The sequence below is a fragment of the Lygodium microphyllum genome, chromosome 26 (genome assembly GCF_053477565.2).
Source record: "Lygodium microphyllum isolate KBCC chromosome 26, Lygodium_microphyllum_v1.1.10, whole genome shotgun sequence".
Lineage (NCBI taxonomy): Eukaryota > Viridiplantae > Streptophyta > Polypodiopsida > Schizaeales > Lygodiaceae > Lygodium > Lygodium microphyllum.
The window spans coordinates 51,854,594-51,875,411 of record NC_141160.1 but is presented as its reverse complement, the minus strand read 5'-3'; positions in this window follow the sequence as shown (position 1 = coordinate 51,875,411).

The window sequence follows — 20,818 nt, the reverse complement described above, 5'->3', positions numbered from 1 at the left end:
ATCTTCCATATCTTCCTGGCTAGCCCCTATATCATGGACACTATTTTCTTCCAATTCTGGCAACTCATAGGCAGTAGATTCCTGCCTTTTGAATAATTTGATTCTTTTCCCTGCTATTGGAAGTTTTATGGCTGTCCCATCCAGCTCATTTAATGCATAAGTAGCATTATCAAATACCTGTCTTACCACATAGGGTCCAAACCATCTTTTGGAAACTTTACGCATGGCACTATGCTGGTTATCTAAACTGCTATCATAAACCAATACTCAATCCCCATCTTTATGGTTCTTGGTCTCACTCTATGTCTTTTGTCAACCCGTTTCTTGCTCTGTATCCTTGCTGCCCTTAACTTTGCAGTTGCTGCCTCTATGTCTTCTGACTTTCTTTCCAATTGTCTAATGCGTAAGGCCAACAACTCCTCTCGATTTAACTCCTCCTCCCAAGGTAGCACACTCCATGTGACTGTCATCTCTTCTATCGGCATGATAGGTTTTTGACCATACATCAACTCTGCAGGCATATATCCTGTAACAGCACTATGAGTTGTTCTGTTGGCCCACAAAGCATAAGGGAGCAATCGTGGCCACTCTTTTACCTTCTCTCCACATGATTTTGCTAATGCCTTCACAATAGGTGGATGACCTCTTTCACTTTTTCCATTTCCTTCAGGGTTATAGGTTGAAGTCAAAGCAAGCTTTATCCCCAACCGTGCAAAGAAATCATGAGCTTCATCTGCATCTAGCTCACCCCTATCTACTGTAATTTTTTCCACACAGTCATATTGACAAAAGATCTCTTCTAAGAGAAAAGTAAATACTACATTTGTCGTCTTAGTACGTAGAGCTCTCCTTTCCACTTGATTAGTCAAGTCTTCACGAGCAAGCACAAGATACCTCATTTGCCAAAGACCTGTAGGCATTGTGACCAAATCCACCACCCACTTAAAATGAAGAGACAATGGATATGTGGGTTGCAATCCATCCCGATGTCTCATAGTTGAATACATTTGACATGTCGTACATGTTTCCATAAAGTGAGCAACATCCTATATACATACCCTGCCACCAATATCTTTCTTTGATCTTTGTAAAAGTACCACAAACACCTTTATGACCAGCCCACAAGCTTTCATGAAATTCTTGCATTACTTTTACTTGTGAAGATCTATCACCCAAAAATCGCAATGGCATACCCTATTTCTTTTTAGCATGTTTCCATAAGTATCCATCTTTTAAGAAAAATCCATAGGCTTTCCTCTTGATCTTCTTAAACTCCTCATCTGACCATTCATCTCTCTTTGTTAATGTACTGAGATATTGACCAATTCTCAACCACTCTCCTGCATATTTGTCTTCCAGAAACACTTCTACACAAGATGCAAAACATCTAAAGTGTCTTGTCTTTGTTGTCCAAGCTTCTGTTAATGCTATAGCAAGACCTTGCATTGCTAAATTCACTCTTGCAACATCATTTTCAGCCATAAGAAAGTCATCTTCTTCCTCCTCATCCATCATCCCATCTTCATTCTCATAGCGTGCTCGAGATAACATGTCTGCCACACTGGGTTATCTCTTCCTGCAATATGCTGAAATTCAGGGTTCAAAGATTCGATGTATGCAATCCACCGGAGCATAGCAATGTCCGGGGTAGCAGATTTTAAGAGTTGCTTCAATTTCTTCATTGCTTTTTGATGCTTCCTGTCCCAATGAAATTTTTGACCTTTCCTTAGAAGCTGATAAAGAATATCGGCTACATGTGCAAAGTGAGGAATCCATATCAAATAGAACACACATGCACCCAAGAATCTACACACCTCTGATATATTCGTGCATACATCTTGCATTCTATCAATCCCATCTATTTTTGCTGGTGATGGCCTTCACCCATAAGGCCCACACATTTGCCCAACAATCAAAACCTCTTCAACTCCAAAGACAGACTTTTGTCCAGAAAGAGTTAAATACACCTCTTCTAGACATGTCAAAATCCTCTCACAATCCACAATATGATCTACAACAAACTGTTTGCATCCATGAGCATCCATCTCTTCATTCTTTTCATCCATTGCACACGCTTTGATTGGAACATCATCCAAGAAGGGCATAGTCAATTGTGGTATAAAATCCCTGAGTACCCTATTCATAGCATTTGCCATGTGTGCCACTGAGTTTGTTGCATCCTGTGGGAGAGTACACATCCGTACTAACCCCAAAGGAGTCTTCATGGTTGTGATATCCCTGCTTTCAATTGCAAGCTAAAACTGATCATACCTTGAGTAAAGATTACCCAAAGAATAGATCGTTCTACTTGCAAAAGCTTTTGCAAATTCATCAACCACAGGACCTGCACCCACATTTTTTATGGTCACTTTATTGACCGGTTGCATGTCTTGAATAAATCTCAAAGCCCCATTCTTTTTTGGCATAGTAAACCAACAATTTGAGTATGGGGCTGAAGAAGCTCCAAGATCTTCATACAAATCTTTTCGTTTAGCAAATCCATTAGCTTTGGAATGTAAGCTTTAGGCACTGGAATAGGCCTCAAGTTCCATGGTACATGTGGCATAGTAAATATGACCATAGGAGAGACAACATTTGGATCCACACAACCTATTTCACTTGGTTGAAATGCAAGTTCCTTCCCATGTCTAGCCAACATCTGCATAAAAGGTTTCTCTCAACAGGCAAAAGAAACCCTTCTACACCAACTTTCAAATCCTATAATGTTTCAGATGTAAACTGATGACCTATATCTCTAGGATCCCGTAAGCTTGGCTACCTTGACACTTTTTCATACATGCCCTCACTCTCTGTGGAAGTGGCAAAGCAATTGGTTTCACCTTTTTGTCAACTGTCTTATACTTTGTCTCCACAAGTGCTTCAGCCCATTGTAATCCTTCCTGCTGAGCAAACAATGCTATAACATCATACATATCCAAAGAACATATTGACAACACTCTGTTTTCAAACTCATTTTCTGCATGTATAGTTGCTAAAATTTCAGCCATAGTGTCAGCAATATTCAGCCCATAAAAGATGCCTGAAATGCCATCATTTTCAGCTAACAGCCCCAATGATCTCAGTTTCTTAATAGCTCGTTTCATAGATATGCGTTCAGCCCTACACATAGCTTCCATAGGCTTAAACCAACATGAATTGTTTGCTGTAAACTAAGAATTACCAATAGTAAATACATGCTTCATTTCATCAACAGGCGAGTACACCCGCTGAACAACACTACTGTAGCCCCGCATTATAGTAGTGCTTAATGAAAATCAAGGTCTTTGAATTTCCTTGCATTTGGAACCAAAGGAGACTCTCGAAGCATATCACGATTTCTAGGATGATTAACACAAACAATAAGAAATTGGACTGCTTTTCTCCCATCCTTGCTTCTGACTCTTGCATAAGCAGAACCATCATCAAGCACCTTTGTTTCCATACGCACACCTGTAATATAGGGATGCCCCAAAATCACTGCATGTGAGGAATTATCTTGCACAAAGAAGTGTTGCTCCTCCTGTACATCACCAATTGTCACTTTTACATTAGGACATACAGCATAGAGCTCCCCTGAAGAATTATTTGCAGCCCTCATATGCCAACCATGATCAGTGTCCACAGGCCATGCACCATTTTCATACAATCCCAACTCAATGACATTTATCTCAGACCCATGCTGAAGTAAAGCAACACAAGGAGTTTCACGTTCCCCTATTGTCACTACCATTTCAGTGGTAGCTCTAGCCCAATGATTTCTTGTGTAGTGACTTCGAGGAATAAATCCTAGAGTCTCTTCTCCATATTTTTGCATTTGCCTTACTCCACCATGCATATTGCTACAAGACAATGCATTTTCAGCCACTTCCTTCTCTTTTCCACATGCTATCCATTGATTAGTAGCATCCTGCATAGATAATCCAGTACTTACTTCATGCTCATATTCAGCTCGAATACCCAACAAACCAGTTTCCTCTTCAAATTGTAGTAATACACTAGTAGTATCACCAAGAAACTGACACTTCCTTTTAATTATATCAATGATCTCATCACGAAATTCTCGCTTGGCAATACCAAGCACCTCTCCCAAGGTAAATTCCACCTGACTGTTTAAGATCCATTCTTCAAGTACCTTCTTAAGATCTGTGGCTGTCTCAATGTCAGATTACAACTTATATCCTGGCTGCTTGCCCTTCTTTTTTCCCTCTTGTTTGTTATCCTGTTTTTCCTTCTGACTGACCTCTTCTATAACATGCTCAGGAGGTGGCTGATTTGCAGCTTTAGGTTGATCCATACTTCTTTTTGCCATTCTTTTAGATGTCCCTGCAATATTTTCATCTCTTTTTCGTTTTTCTTCCACAAGTACATCTATGTTTTGTACCTTTGCTAAATATGCATACATTGAATATGCATCTACCAATGATTCCCAACCAGTTATGCCACGAATGTCTTGCCCTATATGAGACATTTCACTATCAGTGACCTTTCTCTTTTCAACTGCATGTAAGGCATATGTCCATATTTCAGCCTTTGGACCAACCATCACTTGGCCATGCATTCTATCCAACTGTAGACCAAAAGTAGAAGCATGTACTACCGCATAAGCATTTCGAACAGCCAAGTCTTTCAACAACTTCTGCATACCTCCCTTTCCAAAATTCAAAGCAAGAGGCAATCCCGTTTCTTGTGCATGGATCTTGCCATCTTTCCAAAAGATAAGCTGTCGTGCCAAGGCCTCCTAATGGGCAGCACAATCCTTTCTCTCGTGTTGCAAACTGTCACACCACATACATCTTTTTCCAGGCTTAGGGGCTTCTGCCTGTCCCCTTTCCTCTTGTACTTTTTCATCCAATTTTGCAACCTTCAATTGAAGATCCCGCATCCCTTTGACCAATTCATCTAAGACATATTCCCTAACAGAGGGAACAATAGCAGGTACAGCCATAGGGTTAGCCACAGAAGCGGGTGGCTTACTGGATACTTCAACTGTCTTACCCATAATAGTGGGCAAGCTAGAGACATGCAATCTTTCTATTCTTCTATGCTTCTTCACAAGCACAGTAACAGCTTCCTTGACATGTCTCCACTTTGTTCTCTGTAGCCTGATCCTCTAGCAAATCATCAAGCTTCTCTTGAAGCTTAGGATCAGCTGCCTGTAGAAACAATTCAATTTTTTAACTTGCAAGAGCTTGCTGTTCTGCAAGATCCAACTGCTCAAATCTACTTTCAAATTCTCTTAACAATTCTGTAGCCACAAGACCCTTATTGGGTTGTATAACCCACTCCTGAAAAGTCTTGCGCGTAATCAAACTGGTGTCCTCAATGTAAAATTCTTCCTTGAGTGTCTTCTTGAAGGCTACCCAGTCAGCATTCTGCAAGTATAATTCAGTGATCCATGCTTTCAGTTCATGAACAGTAATACGTACAAAATACCGGCTCCATGTGGATTGAGCCACTCCAAAGAATTCCATATTTTGAGCATAGGTATGTACATATGCAGATACATTCCTGCCATTGAATAACTTCACCTCATGCTCAACTGCTTGCAAAGCATTCATCACAACACTTTCTGTTTGAACTGAAGCTTGCATCACCTGTTGTTGTTGTTGTACCTGCATAAGTATATTCATATTTTGCACCAACTGTTGCAAAACATCACTAGAGAATGTATTCAAATATTCTCCCATCTTATCTTTCCTTCTTCTGTGTCGACCTTTCACGTTGAGTTCACCAATGTCAGAGGGGTTTTTATCGAAAGGTCGAATCCACCGGGGATCAGAAGTAGAAGGAAGTACCCAAGTGGTAAACACGACAAAAACAAATCACAATGAATTGAATCAATATGTATTGAAAGAACCTGGAATCTTTGCACTACTTATAAGCAATCTCCAGGCATTAGTTTTCCTAGAGCTCCTTCGTAGACCAAAAACGTGGATCAGAAAAATCAGCTCTTTCTCTACTGTCCGGAACCCAAATTTGATTGCTCTGTTGGCTCCGAAAGGGGGGTAAAATCAAAGGACACCTGGTTACGGATCTCCTAGATCACTCATTCTTCTTCTTTCAGTTTAATCTGCAGTTTTCAGCCTGTTTATAATGATCACGACGCACGCGATTTTGTCAATTTGTCTTTTTTATGAAAAATCTCCTAATTGGCTAAAAAAGCAACTAGCTTTTTGTATGCCACCCTAATCTAGAAGCTTTTTCTAAAATTTTCAAATTTTTACAATAAATAATATAAAAAATAGACTAAAATTATCCAAAAATCGAGTATTTTTGAATAATCCATGCAACTCACACTAGTATTAATGGCTCAGATCACATTGACTCTCTAGATCAATAGAGAAGTCAGATGATGCATTCCATACTTTTTCACACAATGTCCTCATAACATCACGACACTGTCCCTTAATTCGAAAGGCATATGCCTTACTTTTTGATGTATAGAATGGCTACCTTCCTTTAGAGGAATAGTATGAATAGCTAGGCTGGGAGGATTTCCTCTTAGCTCGTCACATAACTCCAAGCAAAGATATCACATAATTCCTAAATCAAGGACTCTTAGTCCTCCCTTTCTTCAAACTAAGCATGGACCCTGATTTAATTGGCCATGAATCATTCATCATACCAAGGTCGAACTCAATTACAATTTCCTCTCTTATCGTCTCTTGAGCCTCTATTGGCTCATTCAAAGTTATTTAATAAATATCCTTTGTAGTGGACCCCTCGTTGGGTATGTCACATGATAATGACTCACTAGTAGATGGAGTATATAATATAGTCTAGAATGCATTCCACATTAGCAATGATCACATGGACTTTAGTAATGCAACCTTCGAGTTGTCTTAAACTGTCATCAGCCATTTGGAGAATCGTGGAGGCATCTTTTTTAATGTCTAATCCTAGCCTCTTCCTCAATTCTAAACTCATAATGTTGATCGTGGATTCTGTATCCACAAAGGCATGATCCACTAATATTCCATCAACATATGCTTCCACCCTTGGACAATGTTTTGTAGCATGCTTGAACCAATCATCTCCTGCTCGCACAATTCCCAAGGGCTCAACGATATACCCAGTGCAAAGAATCTTCTTAAACTCTTTATGCACTCCTAGAGACAACTTAATCAACTATAGGAGAGGTTTACATCTGGCTTAACTTCGCAAAGAAAACTTACTAAATCAACTTCATAATAGCTAGCAAGAGCTCGCTTTTCTTGCCAAATCATTCTCTCCTTTGGTCTTTAAACATGCTTTGGTGTCTCCTTCTTGGCTTTTTTCTTCTTCTTTGTTGGTAACACCTTATCCTTCTTAGGGTTGGCTTTACCATCAATGGCTTTCAGAGGTTTGCCTTCCCTATCGGGGTTAAGGATTTGCGTCCCCTTATCATCTTGCTTGGGGTTTCCCTCAATAGGTTTTACCTTGTCTTTATTAGCTTCTTTACCCTTTTGACCTCTTGTAACTCGTAGGTTAGAAGCTTTAGTGCCATTGACACAAACAACTTCAATAAGGGTGGTTGCACTGCCACTAGGAAACTCTTCTACCATAGCTTTTCCTCTATGTAGTATTTTTTTTCGGTCCCTCATCTTACTAGATATTATTTCCTTATGCTTGATGATTGACTAGACCTACTTGTTTACTTCCTTGTTGGAGAGACCTAATCTTGCTCCAACAAGTACTAGCTAAGTGGCTAGACTTTCCCATATGTCACATTTGACATTTGGACAATTCATGGGAAAATATTGGCCGTAGCATCACTTACAACTAAATCTTGAGAGGGCACCCTCTAGGGTATCAACTCCCTATCAAATTCTGCTACTTCTTAAGAAAATCAGCATCAATGGCTATTTGTCTATATTGATCATTTCAGTATAGTGCTTCATCATATTTTGAACTTTACCAAGGACATTCGAGGCACTTGACTCACCACGATCGTCTACTTGTTGTTCCATTGGCCTAACCACTTGATTATGAATTGGTTTGTTGATTTCCTAGAACAATGGTAGGATTTATCATTTGTCTTTCAACATTTGGTGGAGCCATCTGACTAGCCATAGGCATGGTCACACTGGGAGGAGTTGGCAACATGGAAAAATTTTGAATCATGCTTCCTCTCCCATGGGAGGTACTTATGGGCATCACTTGACCTCCATTTGTCAATGCTAAGTATTTCCAACACCTAAACTCGGATTCTAGTTTGCTCTAAAGGTATAGGCTGCTTGTAATCTCGATTCTACCTCCTATGCTCTTGTAATAGTCATATCAATGTCAACAAGAGCAACACTGTTCAACTACACTTGAGTGTTAAAGTCTATCCCATTCAAAAAGTATTGCAACTAAGCAGTAGCTGGAATAGAAATATAGGTTTGCAACTTACGAAATAATTCATTTTCTTGGCATACCCACCATGAACATTCTCGTGAGGTTCTTGATGTGTTACATTGAGAACATGTAGCCAACACTAAACTTCCCTTTTAAGGGAAAACTCTCTTCAAAAGGCTAGAAAGAAAAATTCAATCGTAGTTATGGTTCCAATCTCGTCTATGATACTATACTATAGCTTGTCCTTTCAAAGTCATATTAAAGAGCATCATCAAGTGTCCTTTATCCTTGAATTCGTTAGTTAAACATTAAATTTTGGAATTCATTAAGATGAAGTTCTACATCTTCCTTTGCTAACCCATTAAAAATGGGTAGAGGAAACCCCAAGGCTGGCAAGTTTGACATTTCTACTAGGATCGCAATGGGTTGCACCATGGTAACAACTAGATTCGCTAAAGGAGTTTTCATGATGGGAACTATTACTCCACTCAAAGTGGGCTGACTAACTAGAAGAGGAGAAGTACTCAAAATTCCTCCTCTTAATGGACTATGCCTAGGATTAGGGTTGCTGAGACCCCTCCTTTTTAGGGATATTGGACCACTCCTTTGCAGAGAATATCTTCTAATTATTTCAGCCTGTCATCTCACTTGGTTCAGCTCTTTCTTACTTCTAGAGCTCAGTTTGACGGTCTTTTGAATCTATCTCACTACCTTTTGGCATACACTAATAGACCAGTCACTATATTGACCAAGATTTGAAAACTGGCACCACTTATTAGTGGCTCCTAGAAAGGGTACCACTTGTCAAGACCTTGAAAAAACTCAACACTGGCTCTATGGACTTACCCAGCCTCTACCACTTACCTCAAACCACCCCACATGGCCTTGCAGCCAACAGGAGTGTTTAAGGGGTATACTACCCTAACCTCGAATATAGAACTTTGCATTTGTAAGGTTAGTAATCCAATGGATATCTTTCCCCATACTCCTCAAAGGAAATCCCTAAACATATTAATGTTATACACCACGCAAGTATACACAAAGGGAGCACCCCTTGGCTAATTACTATGGCTCCAATATGGCTCTTCTAGACCTCGATGATTGACCCCAAGATGCACCGTAAACATATAGAACAGATTTGAAACAAGATCCACTCTTTTGATTTATCAATCTAAGAGATAATGAATAATCCTCATTGGATATCCCCTGAGGAGTTGAATCTCTAACCCTAGAACTTAGGGTACCTCACACTCTCAACATAGGTCATTGCTCATACAAACAGTTGCTATTCATCCAGGATGATACCATATGGTGCGTTGTTGAAGGGGCTTTTGTTGAAAGATCATATCCACTAGGGATCAGAGATAGAAGAAAGTAGAGATAGGAGATGAAAGAGAAGAAAAAGAATAGACGAGAGGTAAACATGACAAAGACAAAGCATAATGAATCGAATCAATAATATGTATTGATAGAACCTGGAATCCCTTGTCTAGCACTACTCAGAAGCAATCTCCAAGCATTAGATCTCCTAGAGCTCCCTCGTAGATCCAAAATGTGCATCAAAATAATAGCTTCCTCTCTGCTGCTCGGAACCCAAATCTGATGGCTCTGTTGGCTTCGAAAGGGGAGTAAAACCATAGGACACATGCACACTTGGTCTAGAATCTCCCAGTTCACTCCTTCTTCTTCTTCTAGTTCAAAGTATTGTTTTTAACATGTCAACTGTGACCGTGACATGCCTGATTTTGCCCATCTTTCTTTTTTATGAAAAATCCCAAAACTGACTGAAAAAGTAACTTGCTTTTTACATGCAATCCTAATTTAGAAGCTTTCCTAAAATTTTAGGATTTTAACAATAACTAATATAAAAAATAGGCTAAAATTATCCAAAAATCTAATATTTTTGGACCATCCATGCTATGGACACTAGCACTAATGACTCAGATCACATTGACTCTCTACATCAATAAGAAAGTCAAATGATAATGCACTCCAAAGTTTTTCACACTGTGCGTGCATAGTGGCATAACATCCACCCCCTCTAAACCTGTCCATCCTCCGGTATATGCCAAAATTCTAGTTGTCACCAAATTTTGAGTCCTCCTTATATTCTACAACCATATCCTTTGCTTCTTTATCTTCCATATCTTCCTAGCTAGCCCTTGTATCATGGCAACTATTTTTTTCCAATTCTAGCAACTCATAAGCAGTAGATTCCCACCTCTTGAATAATTTGATTCTTTTTCTTGCTATCGGAAGTTTTATGGTTGTCCCATCCAACTCATTTAATGCTTAAGTAGCATTATTAAACACATGTCTTAACACATAGGGTCCAAACCATCTTTTGGAAACTTTACGCATAGCACTATGTTGGTTGTCTAAACTGCTATCATAAACCAATACCCAATCCCCATCTTATATGGTTATTAGTCTCAATCTATGTCTTTTGTCCAACCGTTTCTTGTTCTGTATCCTTGTTGCCCTTAATTTTGCAACTGCTTCCTCTATGTCTTTTGACTTTCTTTCCAACTGTCTAATGTGCAAGGCCAACAACTCCTCTCGATTCAACTCCTCTTCCCAAGGTAGCACACTTCATGTGAATGCCATCTCTTCTATCGGCATGGCAGGTTTTTGACCATACATCAATTCAGCAGGCATATATCCTATAATGACATTATGAGTTTTTCTGTCAACCCACAAAGCATAAGGCACCAATCGTGGCCACTCTTTTACCTTGGGTAAGTTATTCATGAATATATGTGTGCATCACGTGGGTTCAAAATAATGTATTTTTTAAATACCATTTTTATACATTTTTTACATACAGAATGGTGTAATATAAAGGGGTTATTTACAGATTGAATAGAAAAGGGTTATGCTTTATTTAGGAAAAATTCACAAATAAGGATTTATAAATAAGCCTTGAACACACATGATGTAAAGGATATACATATAGTAACTTCCCCGAGTCTTTTACCTTCTCTTCACATGCTTTTGCCAATGCCTTCACAATAGGTGGGTGATCTCTTTCACTTTTACCATTTCCTTCAGGGTTATAAGCTGAAGTCAAAGTAAGCTTTATCCCCAACCATGCAAAGAAATCATGAGCTTCATCTACATTTAGCTCACCCCGATCTGCTGTAAATTTTTCTACACAGCCATATCAGCAAAAGATCTCTTTTAAGAGAAAAGTTCACACTGAATTTGTTGTCTTAGTACACAGAGCTCTGCTTTCTACTTGATTAGTCAAGTCTTCACGAGTAAGTACAAGATATCTCATTTTCCAAAGACCTGTAGGCATTGTGATTAAATCCACCCACTTAAAATGAAGAGACAATGGATATGTGGGCTGCAATCCATCTCGATGTCTCATAGATGAATACATTTGACATGTCATACATGTTTCCACAAAGTAAGCAACAACCTTATACATACCCTGCCACCAATATCTTTCTTTGATCTTTGAAAAAGTACCCTAAAAACCTCTATGGCCACCCCATAAGCTTTCATGAAATTATTGCATAACATTTACTTATGAAGCTCTGTCACCCAAAACTCGCAATGGCATACCCTGTTTCTTTTTAGCGTGTTTCCATAAGTATCCATATTTTAATAAAAACCCATAGGCTTTCCTCTTGATTTTCTTAAACTCCTCATCTCACCATTCATCTCTCTTTGTCAATGTAAAAAGGTATTGACCAATTCTCAGTCACTCTCCTGCATATTTTTCTTCTAGAAACACTTCTACACAAGATACAAAACATGTAAAGTGTCTTCTCTTTGTTGTCCAAGATTTTGTTAATGTTGTAGCAACTCCTTGCATTGCTAAATTCACTCTTACAACATCATTTTCAGCCACAAGAAAGTCATTTTCTTCCTCCTCATCCATCATCCCATCTTCATTCTCATAGCGTGCTCGAGATAACATGTCTGCCACTAGGTTATCTCTTCCTGCAACATGCTGAAATTCAGGGTTCAAAGATTTGATGTATGCAATCCACCGGAGCATAGCAATGTTCGGGGTAGCACAACTAGTAATCATACCCAATATTAGCAAACAATCAATCTCAATGACTACATGAGCACCCATAAAATACTCCTTATCACATTTAAGGGCTGTCACAATTCCCCATAATTCTCTTTTTACCTGTGGATACCTTCTCTGTCGTTCAGCCAATACTTTAGTACCAAAGCAAATTCCATATCTTTGCCCTTCCTCATCATCTTGCCCAATCGCCCATCCAATCCCGATTGGGGGGCTTGTATCAACAATAATAATGATAGGCTTTCCATGTGCATAATCAGCATTTCTCAATGTAAAAGCAGATTTCAAGAGTTGCTTCAATTTTTTCATTGCATTCTGATGCTTCCTTTCCCAATGAAACCTTTGATCTTTCCTCAAGCGCTGATATAGAGCATGAGCTACATGTGCAAAGTGAGGAATCCATATCAAATAGAACACACATGCACCCAAGAATCTATGCACCTCTGATACATTTATGCATAGATCTTGCATTCTATCAATCCCATCTATTTTTGCTGGTGATGGTCTTCGCCCATAGGGCGTGACATATATGCCCAACAATCAAAACCTCTTTAACTCCAAAGACATGCTTTTGTCTAGAAAGAGTTAAATGCACCTCTTCTAGACATGTCAAAATCCTCTCACAATCCACAATATGGTTTGCAACAAACTATCTGCACCCCTGAGCATCCATCTCTTCATTCTTTTCATCCACTACACACCCTTTGATTGGAACATCATCCAAGAAGGGCATTGTCGATTGTGGTATAAAATCCTTGAGTACTCTATTCATAGCACTCGTCATGTGTGTGCCACTGAGTTTGTTGCACCCTGGGGGAGAGTACACATCCTTACTAACCCCAAAGGAGTCTTCATGGTTGTGATATCCCTGCTTTCAATTGCAAGCTGAAACTGATCATATCCCGAGTAAAGATCACCCAAAGAATAGATCGCTCTACCTGCAAAAGCCTCTACAAATTCATTAACCACAAGACCTGCACCCACATTTCTTATGGTCACTTTATTGACCGGTTGCATGTCTTAAATAAATCTCAAAGCCCCATTCTTTTTTGGTATAGTAAACCAACAATTTGAGTACGGGATTGAAGAGGGATCCAAGATCTTCATGTGAATCTTTTCATTTAGCAAATCCATTAGCTTTGGAAAGTAAGCTTTAGGCACTGGAGTAGGCCTCAAGATCCATGGTACATGTGGCATAGTAAATATTACCATAGGAGAGACAACATTTGGATCCACACAACCTATTTCAGTTGGCTGAAATGCAAATGCCTTTCCATGCCTAGCCAACATCTGTATAAAACAGTCTCTTTCAACAGGCAAAAGAAACCCTTCTACACCAACTTTCAATTCCTATAATGTTTTACATGTAAACTGATGACCTATTTCTTTAGCATCCCCTAAGCTTGGCTGCCTTGACACTTTTTCATAGGAACCCTCACTTTCTGGTGGAAGTGGCAAAGCAATTGGTTTCACCTTTTTGTCAACAGTCTTATACTTTTTCTCCACAAGTTCTTCAGCCCATTATAATCTTTCTTGCTGAGTAAACAATGCTAAAACATCATACATGTCCAAGGAACATACTAACAACACTCTGTTTTCAGCCTCATTTCGTGCATCTATAGTTGCTAAAATTTTAGCCATACTGTCATTTATATTCAGCCCATAAAAGATTCCTGAAATGCCTTCATTTTCAGCTAATAGTCCCAATGCTTTTAGTTCCTTAGTAGCATGTTTCATAGATATATGTTCAGCCTTGCACATAGCTTAGGAACCAATAGTAAATACATGCTTCATTCCATCAAGAGGCGAGTACATCCTCTGAAAGCAACACTAATGTAGCCCCACATTACAACAGTGCTTGATGAAAATCCAAGTCTTTGAATTCCCTTGCATTTGGAGGCAAAGGAGACTCTTGAAGCATATCCCGATTTCAAGGATGATTAACACAAACAATAAGAAATTGGACTGCTTTCTTCCCATCCTTGCTTCTGACTCTAGAATAAGTAGAACCATCATCAAGCACCTTTATTTCCATATGCACTCCTATAATATAGGGCTGTCGCAAAATCACTGCATATGAGGAATTATCTTGCATAAAGAAGTGTTTCTCTTCTTGTACATCACCAATTGTCACTTTTACATTAGGATATGCTGTATAGAGCTCTCCCGAAGAATTATTTGCAGCCCTCATATGCCAACCATGATCAGTGTCCACAGGCCATGCACCATTCTCATAGAATCTATGCTTAATGACATTAATCTCAGACCCATGTCAAGCAAAGCAACACAAGGAGTTTCATGTTCCCCTATTTTCACTACCATTTCAGTGATAGCCTTGGCCCAATGATTTCTTGTGTAATGACTTCAAGGAATAAGTCATAGAGTCTCTTCCCCGTATTGTTGCATTTGCCTTACTCCACCATGCATATTGCTACAATACAATGCATTTTCAACCACTTTCTTCTCTTTCCCACATGTTGTCCACTGATTAGTAGCATCCTGCTTAGATAATTCAGTACTTACTTCATGCTCATATTCAGCCTGAATACCCAACAAACCAGTTTCCTCTTCAAATCGCAGCAATGCACTAGTGGTATCACTAAGAAACTGATGCTTCCTCTTAATTATGTCAATGATCTCATCATGAAATTCTCACTTGGTGATGCCAAGCACCTCTCCCAAGGTGCATTCCACCCGACTATTTAAGATCCCTTTTTTAAGAACCTTCTTAAGATATGTGGCTGTCTCAATATCAGACTATAGCTTATATCCTAGCTGCTTGCCCTTCTTTTTGCCCTCTTGTTTATTATCCTATTTTTGCTCCTAATTGACCTCTTCCATAACATGCTCAAGAGGTGGCTGATTTGGAGCTTTAGGTTGATCTACACTTCTTCTTGTCATTCTTTTGGATGTCTGTGCATTATTTTAATCTCTCTTTCGTTTCTCCTTCACAAGTACATCCGTGTTTTGTACCTTTGCTAAATATGCATACACTGAATATGCATCTACTGGTGATTCCCAAACCAGTTATGTCACGAATGTCTTGCCTTGCATGAGACATTTCACTATCAGTAACTTTTCTCTTTTCAGTTGCATATAAAGCATGTGTCCATATTTCAGCCTTTGGACCAACCATCACTTGGCCATGCATTCTATGCAACTGTAGACCAAAAGTAGAAGCATATACACCCGCATAAGCATTTCAGACGGCCAAGTCTTCCAACAACTTCTGCATATCTCCCTTTCCAAAACTCAAAGCAAGAGGCAATCCTGTTTCTTGTGCATATATCTTGCCATCTTTCCAAAAGATGAGCTGTTGTGCCAAGGCCTCCTAATTAAGCAACATAATCCTTTCTCTCATGATGCAAACTATCACACCACATACATCTTTTTCTTGGCTTAGGGGCTACTGCCTGTCCCCTTTCCTCTTATCCTTTTTTATCCAATTTTGTGACCTTCAATTCCAGATCCTGCATGCCTTTGACCAATTCATCTAATACATCTTCCCTAACAATGGAAACAATAGCAGGTACAGCCAAAGGTTTAGCCATAGAAGTCTGTGGCTTATTAGATACATCAATTGTTTTGCTCGTAACAGTGGGCAAGCTAGAGACATGCAATCTTTCTCTTCTTCTATGCTTTTTCACAAGCACAGTAATAGCTTCCTTGACATGTCTCCAATCTGTTTTAAGACTTGTCTCTGTAGTAATATCCTCTATCAAATCATCAAGTTTTTCTTGAAGCTCACGATCTGCTTCTTGTAGAAACAATTCAATTTTTTTACTTGTAAGAGCTTGTTATTCTGCAGGATCTAACTGCTCAAATCGACTTTCAAATTCTCTTAACAATTCTGTAGATAGCCACAAGACCCTTATTGGGTTGTAAAACCCACTCCTAAAAGTCTTGTGCGTAATCAAATTGGTATCTTCAATGTAAAATCCTTCCCTGAGTGTCTTCTTGAAAGCTACCCAGTCAGCGTCCTGCATGTACAATTCAATAATTCGGGCTTTTAGTTCATGTATAGTGATCTGAACAAAATACTGGCTCCATGCAAGTTGAGCCACTCCAAAGAATTCCATCTTTTGAGCATAGGTCTGTACATATGAAGATACATTCTTGCCATTGAACAACTTCATCTCATGCTCAACTGCTTGCAAAGCATTCATCACAATAGTTTCTGTTTGAGCAGAAGCCTGCATCACCTGTTATTGTTGTTGTACCTGCATAAGCATATTCATATTTTGCACCAACTACTGCAAAACATCACGGGAAATCGTGCTCAAAGGTTCTCCCATCTTGTCTTTCCTTCCGACGACCTTTCACGTCAGGTTCACCAATGTCGAAGGGGTTTTGGTCAAAAGGTCATATCCACCAGGGATCAAAGATAGAAGGAAGTAGAGATAGGAGATGGAATAGAAGAAAAAGAATAGACAAGAGGTGAGCACGACAAAGACAAAGCATAATGAATCGAATCAATATTTATTAATAGAACCTAGAATCCCTTGTCTAGCACTACTCAGAAGCAATCTCCAAGCATTAGATCTTCTAGAGCTCCCTCCAAAATGTGCATCAAAACAACAGCTTCCTCTTTGCTGCTCGGAACCCAAATCTGATGGCTCCATTGGCTTCAAAAGGGGGGTAAAACCATAGGACAATTGCACACCTAGTCGAGAATCTCCCAGTTCACCCCTTTTTCTTCTTCCAATTCGAAGTGTTGTTTTCAGCTTATCAATTGCGATCGCAACACACCCGATTTTACATGTCTTTTTTTTCATGAAAAATCCCAAAACTGACTGAAAAAGCAACTTGCTTTTTGCATGCCATCATAATCTAGAAGCTTTTCTAACTTTTTAGGATTTTTACAATAAATAATATCAAAAATATTAGGCTAAAATTGTCCAAAAATCTAGTATTTTTGGACCATCCATGCCATAGACACTAACACTAATGACTCAAGTCACATTGACTCTCTACATCAATAAGAAAGTCGGATGATGATGCACTCTAAAGTTTTTCAGACTGTGCTCGTGTAGTGGCACAACAGCATCCAATGCAATTGTGTATGACTATCATGCTAAAACAAGTTTATTCATTAACAATCAGCATTGTGAAAGTCCAAAAATGGTTCTTTTCATGCTTTTCTTCTAATCCACGATTATTGTGTTGCTTACGACTAGTACCGAGCATTCTTGTGCTACTAGACCCTTTTAATTTTAGACAACAACGTACCCTACCTACTATGCATCATGAAACATTAGGATTTTGTGTATTTTAAATACCCTACACCCCCTTCTCCCTACCGTTTAGAGTTATATATGCGTTGGTAAGTTTAAGGCGTATTTTTTATGTATTTTTCTTTCACAAAAGCAATAAAAATCCACTTTAACATAGAGATATGAATGAAATAAGGCTAAACCTCATTCTTCAACTCTACCATACATTCACAAATATAAATATTATTTTTTCTTATTTTTTGAATATGAGAAACTAATTTTTTTCATTTTTTCTTAAATTTTTTCTATTTATTTATAGATAGTTAATGATATTTAGCGATTTAATGATTTAAATTGATTTATCTTACTAAGAATTATTTTCTTATCATATTTCAACCCATAGGAACAACATACACAGGACAAAACCCCCAAAAACACATAATTCTCCTTAAACTGCATAGTCTCGAGTTTTGCATGTTTAGCATGAAATTATTATATGATTGATCGATAAACGGAGACTTGCGTTGGGTTCTTGGCATCGAACTCCATCTAGGAAAACTTTAGCTCATTGATTTGCAACTATTTCATTTTGCATGAAAATTTGGTATTTTACGGCCTCTCGGGCTCTTTTCCACTTCAAAACGAGCTCTAAAAATCTGCTCTCAGTAATAATATGGCAGAATACAAGGCCTTTCAACATCATATTTGTTGGACATCCCTTGTTATTTATGCAGGGGATTGGCCAATAATTTGATGCACTTAGGGTAGGGCCTAAGTAGCCCATACCCTTGGTCTAATTTCCTGCTTCAGTAGAGTTATGTGGGGATCAAAGGTTTTTTTTCCACAGTAAGATGCTAAATGGTGTGGTTAATGTTTTATTTTATTAGGCCAAGAGATCCAAACAATGTTTTCTTTCATTAGGCCAAGAGATCCATGTGTTTGTAGGATGCAGGTGTGATTAATGTTTCATGTTTTAGTGTTGTACCATATAGATTTGATGGAGTACTTGGAGCGAGCCTCTTGCTGTAGTGATACTTCTTGTGGCTAAGTCTAGGTGATATCCCTCCTTTATTAGTCTTTCATTTATACTAAATGGTTACATGTATGTGGGGAATTTCCTTCTTTTGGGGAACTAGTAGAGTCAAGGCATGAAGTCTCAAGATTAAGTTAGGTGTGTCTGGGGAGGTCCAAGTAGTTGTCTACCTCTTGTAAAGACATTATCGATCACTTTAAGAACTATTTAAGAAGGTAGTCTTTAGTGACCCTGTTTTGCTGGCTCTGTTAGTTGTGAGGCAATTAGAGAACCCTGCCAAACAATGGAAAGAGAATAAACAGTACCTATACCTGAAGACTATAGTATACTGAGGTGTGTAAAAAGGGGTTTTAACCCTGAACAAAAGGAAAAGAAGTGAAACGAAAGAAAAATCAAAGAGTAGATAATCATCGCCTTGCGAAGGCTTGGTAGGTTTCTAGGGACAAGTCAAGACCCAAGGCCAATGCCTTGTTAGACCCAGGTAGGTTTCTAGGGACACGTTAGCCAGACCCAGGGCCAATGCCTTGTCTTCTTGGGGGTGATGTGTGACGTGCCCTGCCTATTGACTATCCAAGCATGTTTTAGCGGTCCATCAAGAAATGAGTCTAAGCGTTGATGCCCGGCACTCCCATGGAATGTTTCGGGGTTTGTCACTAGGATTTCTTGAGTTTGCCTCGCAACGAAACGTTCGCGGACAAACCCATAAGGATCGACCTAAAATCTGGGTCTCTAGTGGATAGGGTCTCCTAATAGCGTTCTGGCGTCAGATTTTGAACATCCAACTTTACATAGGGATACCCAAGCCAAAGTAGATCCATACCACACTTGGTTCAAAGAGAATGGAAAACAAGAGAAATGTGCTGCTCACTCTGCCCGTGTAGGGCATAGTCCTATTCCTCTCCCCTAAAAAAGCATGAATTAGGTCACTGGAGCTTGTACAATTTCATTCCTTGTAAGTTCAGGTTCTCTTTTGAGTCCTGTTGTGACAATTGATGTGGTTATGTCCAAAGTTGTGGTGCTCAGAGCGTCGATGTTTAGGGTGCTTTGGACATTGCCTTTTGAAATGACCTAGCTCCTTGCAATAGAAACATCACGAAGCTTTATCACTTGGAGTCACAAGATTTCTGGTCGTCTTTGGCAGGATTTTCTTCTTTAAACCAAATTGTCCTAGGATCCTTTCAGTAGACTAAAGTGGTCCTTTATCGTGGAAACTTTGTTTTTGAATTGTCCTCTTTTTTAAATCTGGACTGAGGTCCATGGTCAATCAGCTTTTCTTGTAATATTAAAGGATACTCCCAAACTTCGACATTCTGGCAAGACCCAATCTATATTAGTCGAGAAGAACATCGAAGGAAAATTCATTGCAAGTTATAACTGCCATTCCTTGCTAGAGTTTCTTTAATCATTTGCAAGTTCTAGGCTCAAAATAAATGCAACTTATATTACTTGGGTTAACTGTAGTTACAAGAGTAAGTTTTAGCCCAACACAAGTTGTACTACATGTCGATAAAATTTCTAGGATTTCTAATCATCCTGAAGAGGTGTAGTGGGTTCTAGGTCTTCGTCTTCATCTGATTCCTCTATATATCCATAGACTGTGCTTGTGTAGCTTGATTTTCTTGGAGGCTCAATATCTTTCGGATCTTCTAGACTTAAGTTAGTAGGATAGTCTGCTTAGACGTATCCTAGCTCATTGCAATGGAAGCATTGATGGTAGGGACATCTCCTACGGATGTGCCCTATCTCTTCGCACGTGTGGCATCTCTTGTCCTGATCTCAGAAATCATCTTTGTCACAATTGCCCAAATTAAGTTCTTGGATGATTGGCTTTGCTTGAAGTAATGCATCTTGCAAGTCCATTGGAAGCATTGCTTCAAGACGGTAGTCTAGAGGAGTGTTCAGGCCATGGAAAAACGTGGATACTTGCTCCGCAATATCCATAGGTGGTGCGTATTTTAGCAAGGTTACAAACTTCAAGTAGTAGGCTTCCAAGGTTAATTCTAGTTGCTGGAGCTTGAAGAGTTCATTCATCCTCAAAGTTTGGTAGGTTGATGAAAGGTATCATCCGCGTATAGCATCTTTTAGCTAAGCTCAAGTAACAGTGGCTTCAGAAACTCCTTGATCTTTGAACCATTGCTTCCACCATATTCGAGCCTGGCCAACTAACTTAAGTTTGGCTATCATTGCTTGATTGGTAGAGGCAGTTCC